This window comes from Oryx dammah, unplaced genomic scaffold (genome assembly GCF_014754425.2).
Source record: "Oryx dammah isolate SB20612 unplaced genomic scaffold, SCBI_Odam_1.1 HiC_scaffold_14, whole genome shotgun sequence".
Classification (NCBI taxonomy): Eukaryota; Metazoa; Chordata; class Mammalia; order Artiodactyla; family Bovidae; genus Oryx; species Oryx dammah.
The window spans coordinates 4892720-4916850 of NW_024070198.1; the positions used below are offsets into that span (position 1 = coordinate 4892720).

The window sequence follows — 24131 nt, forward strand, 5'->3', positions numbered from 1 at the left end:
TACTCCTTGGAAGGAAAGGAAAGTTATGACCAACCTAGATAGCATATTGAAAAGTAGAGACATTACTTTGCCAACTAAGGTCCGTCTAGTCAAGGCTATGGTTTTTCCAGTGGTCATGTATGGATGTGAGAGTTGGACTGTGAAGAAAGCTGAGCACTGAAGAATTGATGTTTTTGAACTGTGGTGTTGGAGAAGACTCTTGAGAGTCCCTTGGACTGTAAGGAGATCCAACCAGCTCATCCTAAAGGAGATTATTCCTGGGTGTTCATTGGAAGGACTGACGCTAAAGCTAAAATGCCAGTACTTTGGCCATCTCATGTGAAGAGTTGACTCATTGGAAATGACCCTGATGCTGGGAGGGATTGGGGGCAGGAGGAGAAGGGGACGGCAGAGGATGAGATGGCTGGATGGCATTACGAACTCGATGGACATGAGTTTGGGTGAACTCCATGAGTTGGATATGGACAAGGAGGCCTGGCGTGCTGCAATTCATGGGGTCGCAAAGAGTTGGACATGACTGAGCGACTGAACTGACTGACTGATAGATGAATAAATAAATGCATGAAAACATATATGACTGATTTCAAACCAAACTTAATATAAGTATTTTATATTTTTATTAATTGCTATATTTTCTTTTTTTAATATAAATTTATTTATTTTAATTGGAGGTTAATTACAATATTGTATTGGTTGCTATATTTTCTAATACAAGAGTAAGAAAAATTACATGATTCAAAAATAATTCAGTTAACATATATTGAGAATAAACCACAATTCTACACTAAAGCATTAACGTGGACAAAACACATTGTCTCTTTTAGAATGTACATTAGATGACAGAGGTATAAATGCAAATAATTATATACAATGCAATATGAAAAGTGCTGACACAGGCATGTACAAAGTGCTTTGGAATCAAAAAGTGGGGACTAATTTAGCTTTCAGCATTTAAATGATTATATAAATATACATTTTTATTTATCTATGTTCATTTGGTTTTATTTGATAAAAGCAACACTGGTTCTATGTCTACAGAGTCATGTTTTTGAAGAATGCTCCACTGAGAAAATATTCTTTGGTTCCAACATGATTTCCTAAAAGGAAAAAAAGGATTTCTTGAGTCTTTATCCCTTCAGTGTTTATTTCTCCTCTCTATATACTCAAGCATAGTTTAGTATTAAGTGTAAGTTTTTGCTTCAAGCCTTCTTTAAATAGATTTCCTGCCTGTTTCAATTTGTATGAAATCCCAGAAGGCCTAGTTAAAAATTAACCTGCAACAACATAACCTTGCTTAAGTTTCAGGGCTTGCATCCAAATCTTCCTGTGTTGACACACTTAGCATTTATGAAGTCTGACATTATAACTGGACAAACCTACATGCTGTGTATGGATCGTTAACAATTTTATATAGAATTCAAAATCCAGATTTGCTTGTCTAGTGGTATATTTTTCCATCATCTCTCTTAACCCTGTGGTACAGCCAGATAGACCATGCTTTGTGTGCTATATACATAAAATCAATTATGACAAAAAAGATAAGATTACCTTGTTTTGTTTTAGATGCAATCATGTTATTTTGAAGACAGATGAATATTAATTTTACTTTATATTTGATATTTGGCACTACTGGTAAAAAAAAAAAAATCCTCCTTCCAATGCAGGAGATGAAGAGATGTGGGTTTGATCTCTGGGTTGGGAAGATCCTCTGGAGTAGGAAATAGCAGTATTCTGCTTCAGTATTCTTGCCTGGAAAATTCCATGGACAGAGGAGCTTGGTGGGCTACAGTCCATTGGGCTGTAGAGAATTGGATGCAACTAAGCACAAAATGCACATAATACTCATTACTTTATAAATGAGCAAAGTTTATAATTATTTTGATGATTGTATCAATTTTTAATGAAGTTAAATTTAGATAGTGCAAGTAGATTGACATGAAATGTAAGATTTGAGGCATTATAAATATAGTATGCAGTAATCTACATTTCTTAGTGCATTAATTATCATGTAGATTTGCATATATTAATGCAATGAATAGAGAGAACAAAGAGAAAATGAGGGGGAAGAAAGTTGATATAGTAGGAAAAGCAAAAGATTTATAGTGGAAATCTGGGTTGGAATTTTAATTCTGCTACTTACTAGCTGTACAAGTTGGTCAATTTGTTTAAGCTTATATAATATCAGTTCTCTCATCAGTAAAATGAAAGTGATTATGACTTCTTTTATTTTTTTTTATTTTTTGGCCACGTCATTCAGCTTGAGGGATCCTTGTTCCCCAACCAGATGTCAATTCTGTGCCCCCTACAGTAGAAGCACAGCATCCTAACCACTGGACAGCCAGGGATTCTGCTATAACAACTTATTTACAGTTTTATTGTAATGATAAAAAGAGATAACGTACATAAAAGCAGCATTCAAACTAGAAAGTACTAAACAACCATCAGTTTCTATGTATATACATGCATATAAATGTTTATATCTAAGTGACATGAGTTACTTTGTTAGCAACTGCACTCAATCTCCAATTTTATTCCAATTTTATTCATTTACTAACTGAATATAGAAAAGACTTGATGATTTTTTTTAATTTTTGAAATTGTGTTTTAAATTTATTTTTTAAATTGTGCTTTATTTTTATTTAATTGTGTCATTTTTAAGTGCAATTAAGTAACTGGTACTAGGGAACATATCTAATGCTTGGGTGTATCTAGAACCAAGCATAGCACCTGGAGAATATTACATATTTTAGTACATGCTGGTTAGGTGAATAATTAAAGCAACAGTTCTGATTTTAAGAACAAAGAGCAGGTAGCAACTTTCAGTCCCCGTCAATTAGGTTAAGGGTTGCTGTTTCTAAATTTGCAGTTTAATTGCCAACAATGATTTGTAGCAGCTAACTGTTTATAGAGTAAAGACTAAATTACTTTCCCACTTCACTGGCATAGCATCTCAGATAGAAGCAAATGAGTACATAGCTGATGAATGTAACATAGCTCATGAATAAAATAACAGAATACAAAAGGGAAATTTTTAGACTAAAATTTTAATATTCTTTTTTTAAGAATTTCATGTGGACCATTTTAAAGTCTTTATTGAATTTGTTACAATATTTCTTCTGTTTTATGTTTTGGAGTTTTGGCCCTGAAGCATGTGGAATCTTAGCTTCTTGACCAGGAAGAGAATCTATATCCCCTGCATTTAGCCACTGGACTAGTAGAGAAGTCCCACAAGTTTAATATTCTTTCAACTGTACTATACTAAGATAAACATTTAAAGCTTGTAAGAATGTTAGATCAGAATACTGTTTCTCAAGTAACACAAAGACAACATTTACAGATGCTTCTGATGGTAGAGTAAATAAAAACTTCTGTCTCTTCTTGAAGAGTTAGATTCTCTCTCACATTGAAAAGGAGGAAAATCTATCAATATGTTTTTCTACTTAATTATATGTTGCCTTGATATACTTCCAGATTTAGTTGAATGGCTATGATCGCTTTTGTCTTTCATTCATCCAATCCTTGAATGAATATTTATAAAGTGTCTATTAGACACAGAGCACTGGACTCACAGTTCTGGTAGAAACAGACGGATCCTCATTGTCATGAGTCTCACAGCACAGTGAAGTGCCAGCCATTAAATCCATAAACACACCGTTAGATAAGAAAGTAAAAAATTGGCATGCACACTGTGAGGGGAGAGAGTGAGTATGCTGAGTGTATCTTCCTGTGTACTGGGAGGCTCTGGAAAGTTTCCTGTGAGGGAAAGCTATGTAAACTGGAAACTGAAAGATAAATAAACTACTGTGGAAGACTCTCTAAGTAAAAGAAAATGCAAAATCTAAAATGGAAAAAACTTAGCTTGACTTAACTGAATAGCTAGCTAACTAAATAACTCACTACGAAATGAGGATAGCAATGGAGATAATGTATATTGACCTTTTCTCCCCTAGAAGATTGGGATGTGAAGGAATTGTAGCAAGAGAACAGATACAGCAGGACATGATTATTTTTCACTTCTTCATTCAATTTTTTTTGGTAGTGATAAAAGAGAGACTAATGGAAATAGGCTCAATAAGAAAAATGTGGAAGATGCTGAAAAAAGAAACAAGACAGTCACAAGTGCATAGCCCCTGGGAATGTAGGAGGGTATTGAATACTTTGGTGGAAATTCTCCTCAGTTTTAGTACCAGGAGAATGGAAAAGACAGCGATAGATGTTGGGAGGTTTATAGATTTATTTTGAAATGATTACCTCCATATCTCAAATAATCAGTGAAATTCATAGCCATGGGTACATTGAATATTGTATTTCCCAGGATTTCATGCAAATTCCATTGCCTTCATGGAATTTTTTCCCCCCTCTGGTATCACTCCAGATTAGACTGAGGCAGAGCAAGGAATAATGTGAGGGGAACTGCTGACAATTTTCTATAACCTAGTTTTTTTATTCTCTCATTGGATGTGTTTAAATTTAGAGCTACTATGTAATAATAATCTTCAAGGCATGGATTTCTGAGATATGGCTCTTAATTTCCATAATTAAAATAAGTAAACTGTTTCAGAGTGAATTTTAAAATGTTTCCAAGTCATCTTACTGCTTATCTCTGGACTCCAATCTATCATACCATTAAAATAATTTATGATGCTGCACCAATTATAACAGCCTCCTTCCCTGAACAAAGATCACAAGCAGATAATATATTAATGTCCTAAACTCAAATCCATATTCTCTCATATGCCAAGTATAAGAACCTGGAAAATGTTTCATAGCTTTTATGCAGTATTCTCACCTGTAAAATAAGGACAATAATACTATCTTGTTGGGTGTTTGTAAGAACTAAAAGATAGAAAAAAATGTAAAGCTAACCATATCCAGGAGAATTCTCTTAAAGGAGAATTAAACATAAAATGAAAATATGAACCACATCTCTGAGTATAAGGATAGAAATAGATTATTATTAGCTTGGATCAGGACAATCATAGCTCTGGAACTGATTATTTTATTTGAAGGCAATGAACAATTTACTTTGGAATGATTCTAAGGGCATATATATATATATATATATATATATATATATATACACACACACACACGCACACATATAGTGGCTCAGGTAGCAAACAATCTCCCTGCAGTTGGTTCAATCCCTGGGTTGGGAAGGTCCCCTGCAGAGGAGAGTGGCTTACCCACTCCAGTACTCTTGCCCGGAGAATTCTAAGGACAGAGGAGCCTGGCAGGCTACAGTTCGTGGGGTTGCAAAGAGTCAGACATGATTGAGTGACTAACACACACATATGCTTTTTTCTATTCTGTTAAAAAAGTGGTTTTTAATCTAATGAAGACAGTACAGATATTGGCTTGTGAAGGAGACTGAGGTGCACTACTCAGGTTCCCATTCAAAAAAAGACATTCTGACTTCTGAGAGTGATGTATGAAGATGTCCTTCAGCTGCCAGAAACTTACCAGAATATTTCAGTTTGCAGAGAGAAGGGTCACACCTTTCTCACTATAGTCCACTGACTGATGGCCAGGTGCAAAGACCTTCTCATTCTGACCCAATCTGGAATAACTAACATGCAGCTCTTATTCCAGAGCTCCTTCTGGAATTGGTCAAAACTGTTGTTGACCCTGTGCAGTTAGATTTTTCTCTTGATACAATCCTGCTTCTGTCTCTGCTTTTCACATGTATGGATCTGATCTGATTCCTGTCTCACTGTCTCCTTCACAGGGAGCCCAGTTTGCAAGCAAAAACGCTTATATGACACAATATTTTCCCTCAAGCCATGCAGGAATCAAAGATAGGAGGCTTTTTTTTTTTTAATTTGTAATCTAGATTTAGTCTACAAAATAAATAAATAAAGGCAGGCAATATTTCTTTGGCTTGTTTTCTCCCTATTCAGTTTATGATATCTCAGAAGGATTAGTTCATTGGGATTCTGAAACCCAGGGCTGGAAATATTCCCTATAGGTATCATAACTCATGATGTGGATATACAGCAAATACAGTCTCTTTTTCACTGTCATATTCCTTCTACCTCAACATTTTATGGAGAGTTCTTCTGAGCCTACAGTCTTCTCTAATGGTTTTATGACTCTTCGGTATCATACTTATCCAAGTCTGCACAGACAGACTTCTGTCAAAATCAATCAGTCTTTATGAAAGTAGAAAGAGTAATGCTTCCACTGGGCAAACCAAATCAAAGTGTTCACACCTGTCATGTTGGAGGGTAGTTTCAGTCTCCAAGTCTTTAGATTTTAAGTTTGAAATAAGTCAATAACTTTCTTCTTTATTATCTGCAAAGATTCTTGGTAGATATAGAGTTTCGATTTCTCAGAATAATATGCTTCATTTTAACTCCTGATTTATATCTATTTTTTTAATATCAGACTCCACTTCTTTTATTGACTAGACCACTTCTAACCATCAACAGAATTCAATAGGATAAATGCCATTGTATTAAGGGAAATTTTACACTAGATGGGGCAATATGAAAATCTTATTTTTGAGGATGTGCTAACAATAAAAAATGTATGTCCAAAACAAGTTTTGAGTAAGCTCTGGGAGTTGATGTTGGACAGGGAAGCCTGGTGTGCTGCAGACTATGAGGTCACAGAGTTGGACACAACTGAGTGACTGAACTGAACTGAAGGGAAGTTTTTTCCCCACTATATTTTTTTATTTCCCATTGGGCTTATTTTGTCTCATTTAACCAGAAAAACTTAAAAAATGTTGATAAAATATCTGGATCTTTTATAAATCTATAACTTTAAAAAATCTATACATATTTCTTTTTTTGCTTTTTTTTAAAAATATAAATTTATTTATTTTAATTGAAGATTACTTACTTTAAAATATTGTATTGGTTTTGCCATACATCAACATGAATCCACCACAGGTATACACGTGTTCCCCATCCTGAACCCCCCTCCCTCCTCCCTCCGCATACTATCCCTCTGGGTCGTCTCAGTGCACCAGCCCCAAGCATCCAGTATCATGCATCGAACCTGGACTGGTGATTCGTTTCATATATGATATTATACATGTTTCAGTGCTATTCTCCCAAATCATCCCACCCTTGCCCTCTCCCACAGAGTCCAAAAGACTGTTCTACCTCTGTGTCTCTTTTGCTGTCTCACATACAGGGTCATTGTTACCATCTTTCTAAATTCCATATATATGTGTTAGTATACGTTTTGGTGTTTTTCTTTCTGGCTTACTTCAATCTGTATAATAGGCTCCAGTTTCATCCATCTCATTAGAACTGCTTGAAATATATATTTTTTAATAGCTGAGTAATACTCCATTGTGTATATGTACCACAGCTTTCTTATCCATTCATCTGCTGATGGACATCTAGGTTGCTTCCATGTCCTGGCTATTATAAACAGTGCTGAGATGAACATTGGGGTACATGTGTCTCTTTCAGTTCTGTTTTCCTCAGTGTATATGCCCAGCAGTGGGATTGCTGGGTCATAGGCAATTCTATTTCCAGTTTTTGAAGGAATCTCCACACTGTTCTCCATAGTGGTTGTACTAGTTTGCACTCCCACCAACAGTGTAAGAGGGTTCCCTTTTCTCCACACCCTCTCCAACGTTTATTGCTTGGAGACTTTTGGATCGCAGCCATTCTGACTGGTGTGAAATGGTACCTCACTGTGGTTTTGATGTGCAGTTCTCTGATAATGAGTGATGTTGAGCATCTTTTCATGTGTTTGATAGCCATCTGTATGTCTTCTTTGGAGAAATGTCTATTTAGTTCTTTGGCCCATTTTTTTGGTTGGGTCATTTATTTTTCTGGAATTGAGCTGCAGGCGTTGCTTGTATATTTTTGAGATTAGTTGTTTGTCAGTTGCTTCATTTGCATATTTCTAACGTTAAGGGGAACAGCAGTGCCATTTTGTACCAGAATTTAAGGAAACAAACAAACAGCACCTTGCAGAATGCCTGCCATGAGATGACCATTCTAAAATAGTGATCACCTGTTTACACGGTCAGCGACACACATAGGGATGTAGGCTGAAAGTGAATGGGAAGGAAATCAACTAAAAAAGGAAGAGCAAGCAGAATATAAATCCAAAGTTTCTGATTTGAAAGAAAATTCTACATTTTGTACATCTCAGTTCTTTTCCCAGGCCCATGAATCAGACCTCTGGAATAAATAAGGAAAGATGGTACTTCTTCCAATTAATTTTATTTCACTAATTTAAAGGAATATGTTACACAGAACAGGAAATGTCATCTTCTATTACTTCAGTGCATTGTTGGCTCAGTTCAGTTCAGTCGCTCAGTCGTGTCCGACTCTTTGCGACCCCATGAATCGCATCACGCCAGGCCTCCCTGTCCATCACCAGCTCCTGGAGTTCACCCAGACTCATGTCCATCGAGTCTGTGATGCCATCCAGCCATCTCGTCCTCGGTCGTCCCCTTCTCCTCCTGCCCCCAATCCCTCCCAGCATCAGAGTCTATTGGGCACCTAATGACCTGGGGAGTTAAAACATGTATTTCCAGGTCAACCAATTTGATGACATTTCAGATTGGGGGAATGGAATGTAACTAAAAACTGTTACATTTTAAGCTCACCTCAAGGGATGAGGGCTGATAGGATAAAACCAAAAGTTCAAAATCTGTATCTTGCTCTACCTCAGTGACTTTATCAGGGTCGGTGACTATGATAAGATTGCAATAATATGTTTAAAATGAAGAAAGCCTTTTTAATTTTATGGTTGTCATTTGGGAAGCAGTATGTGCTTATATCAAACCCAGAGTATTATTCACAGTATTTGAGCTCTAAAAGATACTTTTCTCTTATTTTGGAGAAGGAAATGGCAACCCAAGCCAGTATTCTTGCCTGGATAATTCCATGAACAGAAGAGTCTAGCAGGCTAGAGGCCATGGAATCCCAGAGTCAGACATGACTGTGCGACTAACACTTTCTCTTATTAAATGGATATCATATTGGCCAAAGGCCTTGTTCATTTCTTTTGTCTTAGATATGCATCTGGTAATCTAATATTTGAATATTCTCCATAACATGCAATAATGGAGAATTTCACAGAAAATTCAACCTGGCTGTCACACTTTTTTCCCACTTTTCAGTTACAATTTTCTTCTGCCATTGATACAAGCAAATCATTTGTGAGACCTATAACAGCAAATGTTCTGTGATAGATAGAAGGACAATACTTAGGGCATAGATTATTCTTAGCTCTTTAGAGAAATATATGTGAGTGCTTCTATATGTGAATGCTTCTGTTTAATATAAAAAATATTGTGTAAAAATAAAATTAAAATTTGGGATTAGCAGGGAGGATGATCTGATAAGCAATTATCACATCTTTAATAAGCATAAAGGAAACTGTTTAAAAGTTACAAAAAAGAAAACAATAGTGTCAGAACTTGACAAACAAGGTGAGCCCAACTATATGAGAAATGCCTGAGTCAAGCAAACTATATAAAATGCAATCTATGACAATGATAGTTTTCTCTTACTTCATACTTGAATACTGGTGACTGTTGACTACTGCTCTAGAGATGCCCTGAAAGAGTTATCCTGCACGAGAGTTTGGACAAATGTTTTAGAAAGGAATGCCATTATAATGAGTGTTAGGAATAATGTTTACACTACAGTGTTTATTTATGCTATATTAGGAAGTTAGAGAAGATTTTCTTTTGACTTTTCAATATTAACTGGGTCATATTACTCCCTAAATGGAAAAAAAATCAGTTTTTGAGAGGCAAAAATATATTATTTATATACAAAACACAGATAAACATATACATAAACAGATATATAATAAATCTGTGGTAATAAAATTTCATTGAGGTACAACTAGGAAGAAAAAAATATCTAAAAGTCCTCTTTAAGTGGGTTTTGGTGAAAAAAGTTTAAGCAACAATGGAACAGAGTATTAGAAAATAAAACTACTGTATTTAATTCCACAAAAGATTGAAGGTGTACTTACAACACTTTTAAACTGAACTAAAAACAGATTTTCTTATGGGATTCTAGCTGACTTGAAGTAAAAGAAAGCAGTAAAACAAAAGCATAAAGACAAAATTCTGGAATAAACAATTATTGACGTGATTACTCACTTAATCACATATCAAAAGGAATACTTGTGTTTTCCTCTTTAAAAAAAAGACTATACATACTAAATGAAATTTTATTTTGTTCATGTGATTGAGTGCTTGGGGTAGGAGTGATACATAACAGCAGCATCATGGAAATAGCTTCATATGAAATACTTGCAGAAATGTTTATCTACTGCCTGTCAATGCAAAGAACATGCATGGCTCATATATGAACAAGCTAGCCTCCTCTGAAGAAACTCTTAATTTCATGAGGGCTATAAAAAAAGTAATAACGCCTTCAGTAAAGGAGCAGTGAGCTATAGGTGCATAGTGATAAGACTTTTAACTTAGATGTTTCTCAGCATAGTGACAGGTGGGCTGAAGAACAACCAGTTTGTGAAGCAGGGGGAGGAATTCAAGCTAGAAAAAGCAGGGAAGAGACAGCATAGTTAGTTTGGCAGAATACACTTAGATTTAGCATTTTGAACATGTTTGCCCATAGAAAAGATATGGGACTGAAGATGTTGGAGAAGTAAAGTAAGAAGAGCTGAATAAACACAAAATACAATTTTAATTTTATGTGACCTTGCACCATCAATGAAATGATGTTATATTGGACTGCAAGGAGATCCAACCAGTCTAGAGGAGATCAGTCCTGGGTGTTCTTTGGAAGGAATGATGCTAAAGCTGAAATTCCAGTACTTTGGCCACCTCATGCGAAGAGTTGACTCATTGGAAAAGACTCTGATGCTGGGAGGGATTGGGGGCAGGAGGAGAAGGGGACGACAGAGGATGAGATGGCTGGATGGCATCACCGACTTGATGGACGTGAGTTCGAGTGAACTCGGGAGTTGGTGATGGACAGGGAGGCCTGGCGTGCTCCGATTCATGGGGTCGCAAAGAGTCGGACACAACTGAGCGACTGAACTGAACTGAACTGAACACCAAACCCACGGTACAAATTTATCAGCTGCAAATAAGTAGGCTAGGAAAATGTAAAAATCATTGAATGAGTCATCCCAAATTTTCCCATGCCTTTCTAGTATAATAAGGGATATATAATATATATAATATATAAAATAAACAATATATTTATTATATGTAAATAATATATCAAAGGTATATAAATAATATATCAAAGGTATATAAATAATATAACAAAGGTATATATATATATCTTCTAGTATAATAAAGGATATATATTAGGGTATATATAATAATATATATGATAGAATATATATGCAAAATTAATAAATATAAATTATATATATATATATGATAAGTGAGCATGTAAAAACTTGTAGTACAGGGCTACATGGCTTTTTCCTAATACTTAATAAACCACTTGGAGTTAATTTACATTCAAACATTAAGAAAACTTTAGACTATGTTATAAGCGCTTAAACTAGTTTGCTTAATTTGACACAATTTATTTCATTAAGTATAACCGTAATCAAGGAAGGCATGTTATTTGCATGTACTTGCTGTCTAGAGCTTTTGCTTCCCTTCCTTATTCCTATTCTTGCACCAACTTCCCACTTCTCATGCTGCTGCTGCTGCTAAGTTGCTTCAGTCGTGTCCGACTCTGTGCGATCCCATAGACAGCAGCCCACCAGACTCCCCCGTCCCTGGGATTCTCCAGGTAAGAACACTGGAGTGGGTTGCCATTTCCTTCTCCAATGCATAAAAGTGAAAAGTGAAGATGCTCAGTCGTGTCTGACTCTTAGTGACCCCATGGACTGCAGCCTACCAGGCTCCTCTGTCCATGGGATTTTCCAGGCAAGAGCACTGGAATGGGTTGCCATTGCCTTCTTCACCCACTTCTCATACATTGTCACAATTTCTGTTGCCAAATGTGTCAGTTTTTTTCCCTATTAATGCCTCTTATTATGTAAAAATGGATGAACATGACTTTTAGGCCTAATATTTAATTGCACAACATAGACTGCAGATGGTGACTGTAGCCATGAAATTAAAAGACGCTTACTCCTTGGAAGGAAAGTTATGACCAACTTAGATAGCATATTGAAAAACAGAGACGTTACTTTGCCAACAAAGGTCTGTCTAGTCAAGGCTATGGTTTTTCCAGTGGTCATGTATGGATGTGAGAGTTGGACTGTGAAGAAAGCTGAGTGCTGAAGAATTGCTGCTTTTGAACTGTGGTGTTGGAGAAGACTGTTGAGAGTCCCTTGGACTGCAAGGAGATCCAACCAGTCCATTCTAAAGGAGATCAGCCCTGGCTGTTCTTTGTGAAGGAATGATGCTAAAGCTGAAACTCCAGTACTTTGGCCACCTCATGCAAAGATTTGACTCATTGGAAAAGATTCTGATGCTGGGAGCGATTAGGGGCAGGAGGAGAAGGGGATGACAGAGGATGAGATAGCTGAATGGCATCACCTACTCGATGGACGTGAGTCTGAGTGAACTCCAGGAGTTGGTGATGGACAGGGAGACCTGGCGTGCTGCAGTTCATGGGGTCACAAAGAATTGGACATGACTGAGCGACTGAACTGAACTGAACTGAACTGAGAGATATAGAAAGTAGTTTGTGCTGAGTGCAAAAGGGATCAGAAGGCTGAATGGAAAGAAGGGGTTTCCCAGAAAGAAACTGAGTGAAACGAGCTAAGTTTTGAAGAATTAGATAGGATTTAAAAACAAATGCCTAGTAGTGAAAGTAAGAGGGAGCATTGTGTGTTTGAAGGACAAGGCAGGTACACTTTTTTTTTTTTTTTTTTGGCGCTACTGGATCTTTTTGTTGGGGTTCATGGGCTTTCTTTAGTGGCTTGAGGGAATGGCTTGAGAAACTAGAGCACACAGGGCAGCACACAGGGTTCTCTTGTGGAGCACAGACTCTAGAGCACATGGGCTCTCTACTTGTGGTGCCTGGGCTCTCTAGTTGCAACATGTGGGCCTAGTTGCCCCACAGCACATGGGATCTTAGCTCCCCAACCAGGAATTGAACCTGTGTCTCCTACATTGAAAGGTAGATTTCTAACCACTGGACTACTAGACTCTATTATTGCTTCCAGGTTTTTGCTGCCCCACACTCCAAAAGGATGTTACTTCCCCATCTTATGACATCAGCCATGATGATGTAAGATTTGTAGGTGCTATGTTCCACATCAAAACAGAACCATTAAGAGCTGTGGCTTTATTATCTCTTTTCTCCCCCCTTGGTCACATGAATGTATATATGTGTGTGTGCATGCTCAGTCGTGTCTGACTCTTGCAACCCCATGGTCTATAGCCCATCAGGCTCCTCTGTCCATGGAAATTTCCAGTCAAGAATGCTGGAGTGGGTTGCCATTTCCTTCTTTAGGGGATCTTTCCAACCCAGGGATCAAACCTGTATCTCCTGCATTGGCAAGCAGATTCTTTACCGCTGCAACCTGGGAAGCCCAGTCACAGGAATGACATATTCTAACAAAGCCTGCTCCTTCAGGCTCCTTCCTTGAGTAAAGACAACAGAGCTACATGGAATCCATGGTAGGTACTGCACGAATGAGAAATAAACATCAGTGAGAGCAAACCGCTGAGATTTTGGAGTTATTTAAAAGCTGTCTGACATAATAAATTAACTCTTGATTAAAACATAGAGTTTATGTCAGAGAGTTAGTTGTGAGATGTTAGTGTATAAGTATAGGTTAGAAAAAGATCACATAGAGCCTTCAATGTTATAATAAAATGTAATTTATTATGTAAACTAGAAATGATTGTTTTGGCTATTATTAGGGAATTCAGCAAAATTTTCATTTCAGGCACTTATTGCTTCATAAGAAGCTGTCCTCAATGAAGTATTTATTCAGCAAATATTCACTGAACCTTAATACAGAAAAGGTATTAGTACACCCGTGGTGGATCCATGTGGCAAAACCAATACAGATTTGAAAAGTAAAATTAAAAAAAAAAAAAAGAAGTTAAACTATGAGCAATGCATTTTTCGTGTCCTCAATTTTCAGGAAGTATAGTGTTGAAGAGAAGCAGGTGAGCAAGCAGCTACATCATATTGTTGAACTGAATGAAAACAAAATGGCAAGGAGTGTTAGTGGAAGCACAATGTCTTGATTAGGGGAAACCAGGGAAGGCATCCTAGAAAAATGTCCAAGCTCTGAAAGACAGTTTAGTAGAGGTTTGCTCCTTGGTAGAATAGAAAGAATTTAAGATCACTAAAAAAAGACATAGCTTTGGAGAAAAATATGGGCAGCTGTCAAACTTTTATGTGGGGAAATACTGTTTACTGAGTTCTCTGGGTAGAATTTATCTTTCAGATTTGGAAGGATGGTCTGAAGTACTTATGACAAGTTAAGAAATGTTTAGTGTGAAATAATTCTTATATCCCTTTCAGCTCTCACTATAATGATTTTAAGAGCCTCACAATTTATGATCAGTTCCTGACCACTCACCTGTTGACATACATTTGTTTCCCAACCTATGATGAGATTTCTTTAAAATGCAAGTGGAAGTTGTTACCTTCTCTTCTGCTTTCAAATGTTATATACATTTTTGATTTTTCAAGAATTCAATATTTTTCTCAGTCCAGATGTAGCAAACATTTCTCAGTATGACAATATCCATAAAATGATCAGGTGTAATTTTTCATAGAAATTTCTCTATCATATGTCTAATACTACCTGAATTTATGCCTCAAATGTCTTAAATCTTCATTATTGTTTCTTGTAATAACTAAAGTGCTCTTTCCTTTTTGTTGTATATTGTTTCATCATACAAGTTTTCCTCATAATTTTATTTGTTACACTAAAAACAACATGGACAGGTTTTAAGATTTTTCACATATTATATCTATAATTAATACAGGCACCCAAATTCTCAGATCTTGACAAAAACAAAGCAATGGAACTTAATAGACACACTGCTCCTGCTGCTGTTGAAGCTTAGTTGCTTCAATCGTGTCCGATTCTGTGTGACCCTATGGACTGTAACCAACCAGGCTTCTCTGTCCGTGGGATTCTCCAGGCAAAAATACTGGAGTAGGTTGCCATTTCCTTCTCCAGGGGATCTTTCCAACCCAGGGAACGAACCCAGGTCTCCTGCACTACACATTGTAGGCAGATTTTTTACTGTAGAGCCACAAAAGAGCCCAGTAGACTTACTGTACTAGGTTAAATGTGATCTTAAGTAAAATGAAGTGTATATATAAACCAAGTAAAATTATTAATTTATTTTACTAATTTATTGTAATTTTTTTAATTTTAAGAACTTTATACAAAAATGAGCTTTTTTAATAGCTTCTAATTAGATGTTGAAAACCTCAATAAACATATCTAATTTTTAATTGATTACTTAATATGATCTAAATATGCTATTAAATTTGTTCAATCCTCATAGGTAGTGAAATAAATACTATCATCATTCTTTTACAAATCAAGTATGGAAACTTAGAGTGGCTGACTCACCCAAGGACATAGAATTAGTATGGGAAAGAACTGGCTTTTAACCTAGTGCTTAAGCCTTTAAGGAATCTCTAGTTTACATACGGGTTTTCTAGATTCCTAAGGATTAAATATGTGACAGTTTCAGTAGTTAAAAAAAATAATAACTATTTACTCTCATTATATTTTTAGTGATTTGAGCTCAAGTATACTTGTTACTTTCTAGCCAGTAAGTCCATTTGCCATTGTTCAATAATGAATTAGGTATGGAGAGAGGAAATGTTTGCCAGTATCATGAGTCAGTAAATTGCTTTTCCCCTTTTATGCTGATAATCACATCTCTTAAAATAACTCAGCTTCTTTAAAGAAATAAAGATAACAACTGTTTTATGTCTTTTTGAAGTTGATAGATAATTTAAAAAATGTACTTCCATTAGTAATGTCATTAAGGATGCCTGCCCAACTTCTTCTGACCTCCCTGCTCAACAACTTTTATGGCTCCCGCTTCAAGGTGAGAGAGGAGTGCACAGGCTCAAAACCTGTGAAGCACAAGCAAAAGCTAGAGCTAAGCTCCCTCTCAGTTTTGCACTGGGCTGATTAGGTGCTACATGGGAGTTTACACCTTTCTCATAGCTATATTTTCTGTTTGTCCTCAAAGTTCTTTCTATAGACCTGAATTTTATGAAAATAAACAGAAATCATTTATCTAAATAATCCAAATGGGTATGAGTATAAAACAGTTTAAATAAGAATGAATCATTGAAAATGCATATGTAATCTACACAGGGCATTTTCAGTGGAAGGAGGGCAGGTCTCATGCTCTCCTTCAAGGTCTTGTCACAGTATATTCTACCCATAAAGACATGCTTTTACATCTCTATAGAATTTGTAATTTCCAGTGTAGGTATCCCAGTAATGGGTTTCCACCTTTATCAATGAGAAAGCATATATAATAGACTTCTCTAAAATATGATTAGGCAGCAAAAGGCATAGATATAATGTGTAAGAAATATATTTTCCAGCTTCCTTTTTAAATGATGTTCTATAAAATGGTATAGTCAATAAAAGCCCTTGTGCATGATGTGTTGACCTTATTAAGTAATTATTTGGCTGACTGCAATGTTAACTGGCTGACTCTTAACTTTGACTTCAGTGATTAAGGCTATTCAAAAGTTTTCCTAGCATATATTCAAACTTTTGTCAAGTGAAATCTTTATTTGACTACAGACTATCAGCTGATGTCCCAGCAATATGCATTCACAAATAAGTAGCCGCAAATCAGGTCCCATAGTAAAGTGTATATTACAAAATGTGTTAACCATGGAGAGATGATTATAAAGTTGCAGCTATTACTGTTTATTGCTTTGATGTAGTACAAGATGAAAAGAGATGTGTGATATTTCTTGTTAACAATTTTAATTAACTTTTAATTGATTTCTAGGAAGATGAATGGTTTCATTACAGCATCACACACTGAGTTCCTTGGTTAGATATTAAACATTAATGCAGACTTCTTGACAATATTGCTGATATAGGGAATTTTATGTTTAGTTACCTTTTCTAACATCTACATACTCATCTATAATAGTAAATAAATGAAACTACTTAGCTTAGCCATCCCATACTATTTAACTTCCATGACCTTATTTACGCTTCTCAATTAATTAGGAGTCAGAAAAAGAAGCAAATAATCCTGCATTTTATAAGTGTTCTAGTTCCTTTATCTCTATTAGTTGTGTTACTCAGTTACTTTAGATTTTTTACAGCATTTTGTTATTGATTGTTGATCTTTTATTCCATAAGCATAAAATATACTTCTTTTTATGGAAACTAGTCCTTCAGTGAATTAAGTTGTAGTAAATGTGGATCAGAATGTGTGTGTATGTGTGTGCTTGACTTTGAATGTTATTATTAACATTTTATACATAAGCTGATCAAATTATAAAACCCTATTAATAAAAATGCTTCATTTAATATTTATTTTTAGTATTCCTATTGAATATGTGTTTAGATATTTTCTCTTAACAAATTATCCCACTGTAAGATAAGGATTTCTGCAAATTTAAAAATCAATAAAAGGTTATGAGATGTGCTTATCTTCTCAAAAAAGACTTACAGTTGTGTGGAAAAGGTGTAAATAATAAGTAATGTGAAGAAGTATTTGTCAAGCCTAGAATTCTGATGTATAACATGGTCTTTCTCTAAATACTAGATATTTTTGTAGGAGAGATTGAACTGGGGCTGGAATTTGAAGACTGGATTAAGGATTGGAATTTCAGAAGTGAATAAAGAATCATCATGGCAAGTCTTGAAGGAAATGTCAAAAAGTGTATTCTGAGTCTTAAGGAAATGTAGAAAATAGATTAGACGAGCAGAAGGTTTTACAGGACAGTAAATAATAAGAGAAGACTGAAAATGTAGGTTGAAATTAACTCATGCATAGGAGTCTGGACTTCTTTCTGTACATCAGTCAACATATTGAAAAGATTTCTGTTACTTGGGATTTTTAAATCTGGTGCATACATTACTCCCTTGAGAACTTTGCCTTCCTCATTCAAACATTAATGGCACATGAAAAGTTCTGAAGTAATGAAAACTTTAAAATTTTTCTTTAATCCCAATTTCCCAAAATTATTTATTTCAACAAAGACCTCCCTTGCTCTCTACATCTCTCCTCACTTTTTCCTTTAGAAAAATCCTGGCACCAAGCTAACATTCCATGAAATGTAGCACCTAGAGTTAGTTTACCAAAGCCATAACAAAAAGTCAATATTTGCTTCTCCCTCCATGGCCTTTTCTATCAATTTAAGCCATTAAAAAATCTCTCACTGAACCTCTTGAAAGCATATTTTTTTATTATCTTTTATTTGCCATTTATTATTTTACTGTGGACTCTGTTAAGGACCCCAACATGGTAGAAAGTGGGAACCACTAATTCTATAAATTTAAGGTGGTTATTTTCAAGTGATCGATCATGGGGAACTAACAGTATAAAGTGGAAATATTATGTGAAACTATCGTGGACAGATTATTAAAAAGAGGTCTTAATCCCAGTGTTACTCAGTGAATTACAACAGTATTTAATAAACTATATGTCCCTCAAGATATTAGTAAATATTTTTCTAAACAAATAACAATGAAAAAAAAATCTATGATTAAAATTGTTTGGAAGTCGTGGTGTTGATATTTCCTGGGATTTAGAAGTATCAATAGATAACATCCTATACCTTCCCCAGGTTCAAAAAAATTCAGAGAGAGACATGAAATTCTGGAAAATAGAATTCTGATATTGAGGGGGAAGAGGTTTAGTTCAGTTCAGTTCAGTCACTCAGTCATGTCCGACTCTTTGCGACCCCATGAATCGCAGCACGCCAGGCCTCCCTGTCCAACATCAACTCCCGGAGTTCACTCAGACTCACGTCCATCAAGTCAGTGATGCCATCCAGCCATCTCATCCTCTGTCGTCCCCTTCTCCTCCTGCCCCCAATCCCTCCCAGCATCAGAGTCTTTTCCAATGAGTCAACTCTTCGCATGAGGTGGCCAAAGTACTGGAGTTTCAGCTTTAGCATCATTACTTCCAAAGAACAGCCAGGGCTGATCTCCTTTAGAATGGACAGGTTGGATGTCCTTGCAGTCCAAGGGACTCTCCAGAGTCTTCTCCAACACCACAGTTCAAAAGCATCAATTCTTCAGAACTCAGCTTTCTTCACAGTCCAACTCTCACATCCATACATGACCACAGGAAAAACCATCGCCTTGACTAGACGGACCTTAGTTGGCAAAGTAATGTCTCTGCTTTTGAATATGCTATCTAGGTTGGTCATAACTTTTCTTCCAAGGAGTAAGCGTCTTTTAATTTCATGGCTGCAGTTTTAGTAATGAGAGCCAAATGGGTTAGTAAATGCTACCCCCACAATTAAATTTAACTACACAGCCTCAGACAGAACTAAAATTGTAGGTATTCTTAGGGAAAGAGCTCATATAGCAAAACAAGCAACTCATATGACATCCTTGTAAACATCAGATGTTATGTTAAAAGAAGTCAGTGTGTTTACCCAATTCTTTCTATCAAATTCACCACTCATGAGTGAATAAGGAAACAGAGAAAAGACGATTTTCTTGCTAAAATGTCTTTCCTCTTGGCAAGTTGAAGCCTGGAGAAAGTAAGTTACCATTCCCTGATCCTTAATAAAAAATGATCTTTCAATGCAACAGTTCTCTGAACATTGGAAAATTCACAAGGGAAAATATTATTAATGTACTGGCTTGGGAAATACCAACATGATGCAAGCACTGTAAGTGGTTCATTCTGAAATTAGCTTCTTCTTTTTTTTTTTTTTTTAAATCTCAGTCTCTTGTTAGAGCAAGTTTCCTTTAACAATCCCCTAGCCCAGTGGTTTTCAAACATGAGTTGAATAATCAAATGTGAGGTCTTTTCCAAGTCATTTGTTACCAATGTAGGTACACATTTGCATTATTCTAATACTAGTTATTATTGGCTTATATTATCTATGGCAATGACAATTCACTTACATTTTTATATCTTTTATTCAGTGGAACAGACCAATGGCTTTGCAACTAGTTACAGAGAATTATGCAATAACTATCATCTATTTTATTCATATTATAATTGATCTGTGCCACATTTGTGAATTTCATCTCTGATATGTATAATGGTACGAAAAGAGATTCAAAATTGCTATTCGATTTCACATCTTTTATTTTATAGTTTTATAGGTATTATCTCATACTTAGAGGGAACACACCAAAGTTAATGATATCAAAAATACATATAGTGGAAACATTGAAACTCATCAACACTTCTACCATGTAGCAATCGTTTTATATATCAAGGTCATTCTCCGTCTTAAACTACATAGGCCCTCTTTGTTATTCTACAAAATATTAAAACTACAAAGCCATTTACTTATTATCATACTCATTTAAGTCATAACAAAATACTACTTTTTAATTTTTAAAAATGATATTTTCCAGTTTAGACCTGGATTCAGTAGTTTTACCAAGGTAATCAGAGTCCCAGATGAAATTCTGATAATTCTACAGTGTTTGTTTTGGGACTCTTAATTAAAAGAACAGAGGCTGATAATGGAAGAGATATAAATCAAAATAGAACCAAACAACAGATGCGTAATGATTAAATACATATTTTAAGAATTATATAGCTATGTATTAATAAGTAGCAGGAGTAGCATCTTCATTAAGCTGACTTAAAACTCAACATTCAAAAACTGAAGATCATGGCATCTAGTCCTGTCACTTCATGGCAAATAGATGGGGAAAAAATGGAAACAGTGACAGACTTCTTTTTCTTGAGCGCCAAAATCACTGCAGTTGGTGACTGCAGCTACAAAATTAAAAAAAACACTTGCTCCTTCGAAGAAAAGCTATCACAAACCTAGACAGTGTATTAAAAATTAGAGAAATCACTTCTCTGACAAAAGGCTATTTAGTCAAAGCTATGGTTTTTCCAGTAGTCATGTGTGGATGTGAGAGTTGGACCATAAAGAAGACTAAGGGTCAAAGAATAGATGCTTTTGAACTGTGGTGTTGGAGAAAATTCTTGAGAATTGCTCAGATAGCAAGGAGATAAAACCAGTCAATCCTAAAGGAAATCAATCATGAATATTCATTGGAAGGACTGATGCTGAAGCTGAAGTTCCAATACTTTGGCCACTTGATGTGAAGAGCCAACTCATTGGAAAAGACTGATACTAGGAAAGATTGAAGACAGGATGGGAAGGGAGCAACAGAGATGGCTGGATGGTATCATTGACTCAATGGACATGACTTTGAGCAAACTCTGGGAGATAGTGAAGGACAGGGAAGCCTGCTGTGCTGCAATCCTTGGGGTTGCTAAGAATCGGACATGACTGACAGACTGAACAATGAACAACAACAGTAATATCTTTATTTATATATTTTAACAAATGCAATTCATTTGTGTATCCTAGAAATAAATATATAATTTAAAAGTATTAAATATGATATAGGTGAAGTCGCTCACTCGTATCCAACTCTTTGCAACCCTGTGGACTATAGCCTACCAGGCTCCTCCGTCCATGGGATTCTCCAGGCAAGAATACTGGAGTGGGTTGCCATTTCCTTCTCCAGGGGATCTTCCCGACCCAGGAATCAAACCCAGGTCTCCCACATTGGAGGCAGACGCTTTAACCTCTGAACCACCAGGGAAGCCAAGATATGATATAAGGTACAGTTATATGGAGCTATTGGCATGTGTAACAGAAGGGTCTCATTTATATTTCATGATTCAGAGAAGATTGCTTTGAGAAAGTGATGTTTAAATTGACTTTTGAAAGATGAGCGGGCATTAGCCTGGCAAATAATAGCAGAAGCTCCCACTATGCAGAGGCTTTAGAGAAATTTGGAGGTTGGAGAGATTTGCATTATTCCAGAACATAGTGAAAGTAGCATTCAGTAGACGATATTTTGATGATGTTAACTGTTTGAATGTTGCTGAACACAGTTGAAATCATTAAAGGATATTAAGAGAAATAATGCCATTTATCTTTTATAGAAGACCTCTCTGAAATGAAATAATGGAAAAAGAAAATGATTAACAAGTATCTTCCCTGGTGGCTCAGACAGTAAAGCGTCTGCCTACAATGCGGGAGACCTGGCTTCAATCCCTGGGGTGGGAAGATCTTCTGGAGAAGGAAATGGCAACCCACTCCAGTGTTCTTGCCTGGAAAATCCCATGGATGGAGGAGCCTGGTAGGCTACTACAGTCCATGGGGTTGCAAAGAGTCAGACACGACTGAGCGAATTCACTCTCACTCTCACTCTCTAGTAATCTAAGCCACAGTTGATAATTTGGGCCAAAGAAGTGAGGACTGAGATACTGTATAAAGGTGTAAACAGCATATTACAAGTAGAATAGTAATTTTCTCTGTAAATTCCATGATATCTTGGACTTGTTACCTAATACACCATTGTAACTTGAAGCTGAGGCTCCTACATCATATTAAATATGCTTTTCTGAAATTATTGAATAAATGAATCACAGAAGATAGAAGGGGATCTCAGGAATATCTTCTTTGTTTTTATGTAATCTATTGGGTCAATGGAAGAATCATTTACTGAAATAAGGGAATTAGAGATGAAAAAGTTTTGGGCAAATATAATCAAGGGTTTAGTTAAGGACATGTTAAATTTTTGATTCTAGAGCAGACAGAATTATGATTCCCAACACATCCCATGTGTGAATATGTTACCTTACACAGCTAAAGAAATTTTGCAGATGTAATGAGGTTTAGGAACTTGAGATGGGAGGATTATCCTAGATGTCCAGGTGGGCCCACTGTAGTCATCAAAACTGTTGAATAGTGAACAAAGATGGTAGCAGAGTGGATCAGAGATATAAAATAGAAGGAGAAATTCAGAAAGTGTGAGGGGAACTTAACCCACTGTTGCTAGCTTTGAAGATGGAAAAAGTGTACCATGAGCCAAGAACCAAGGTTTGTGGGTGGTCTTAGAAACTGGGAATAGTCCTTGCATGACAAGTAAAAAGGAAATGGGGATCTCAATCCTACAACCTCAAGGAACTGTATTATGTCAATAACTTGAATGAGCAAAGAAATGGATCTTTGCCTACAACCTCCAGAAAGGAACACAGCCCTGTGCATACCTTGATTTTAGCCAGATGAGACACTTGTTGAACTTCTGTTTTATAGAGCTATAAAATAATAAACTTGTGTAAGTCCTAGCAGAGATATCAGTTCAGTGGCTGGACATATATGGAACAGTACAAACTTAACATCCCCTGTCCCTCCACACATATACATACACAGCCACATTAAGAAAATTGAATCATTCTATCCTAATAAATCTTCCAAATATTGGGATAGATAAAAACACACCTTGAGTGAGAATCATTTAAATTACATAAAAACCCCCACAGAAGAAAAGTCACTGAAATGTTTAATACTGTTGATTTAATGAACTAAGACCTACTGATATTACAAGATTTTATTTTTCTATTTAATTAAGCAGTGATTTAAGACAAAAAAGAGTATTTTTTGTTGGGTTATATTTTTGTGAGGGAGTTGACAATATTGTTGTTTATTTGTTTTCACTGAGATGATCAGCTTGACTAATTTGTCAGTAATTTGTAAGACAAATTCTAGGAAAGATATAAAAGTAGAAGAAAATATGTGTCTGTAAGCTCTTTGACTATTTTACAGTATTTTTGTCCTCTTCAGGCATTCCTGCAGTTCCTCATCTTTTCTCAGGCTTCAAACTTCAGAAGTAATACCCTCCCAGGGACATTTGTGTTTTGATGAATCAGAGGGACAAATTCTGCTGGAAAGTCTGGCATTCGTAGGGTGCACAGTTATAAATTTGACTTTCACATCCTGGGCTTTATCATTTCAAACAAGGCAAAAGTGTTCAGCAAACCCACCCCACTTGCTTCTCTAGTGTTTGTAAAGGTGAATGTACATCTGCTTATATGCTGTTCAAAATACATCATATTCCATCTCAGGCTATGTGAATATTAATTGACTTTTGTGTCTCTCGCTCATAATGCAGCCAAGTCTCTTGTTTTCCTTCCTTTCCTTACCAGCCATTTAGTGCATAGTTATGTAACATTTTATGGTTTCTAAGATTTATTCCAATTTGTGTGAAGAACA

At 36.0% G+C, this 24131-nt stretch overlaps 1 protein-coding gene across 8 annotated transcripts in view; it reads left to right on the forward strand.

The window, feature by feature from the left end:
- The window catches only part of PCDH15 (protocadherin related 15), an 874191-nt gene that overhangs the window by 598589 nt on the left and 251471 nt on the right, over positions 1 to 24131 (forward strand). The window lies entirely within an intron of this gene.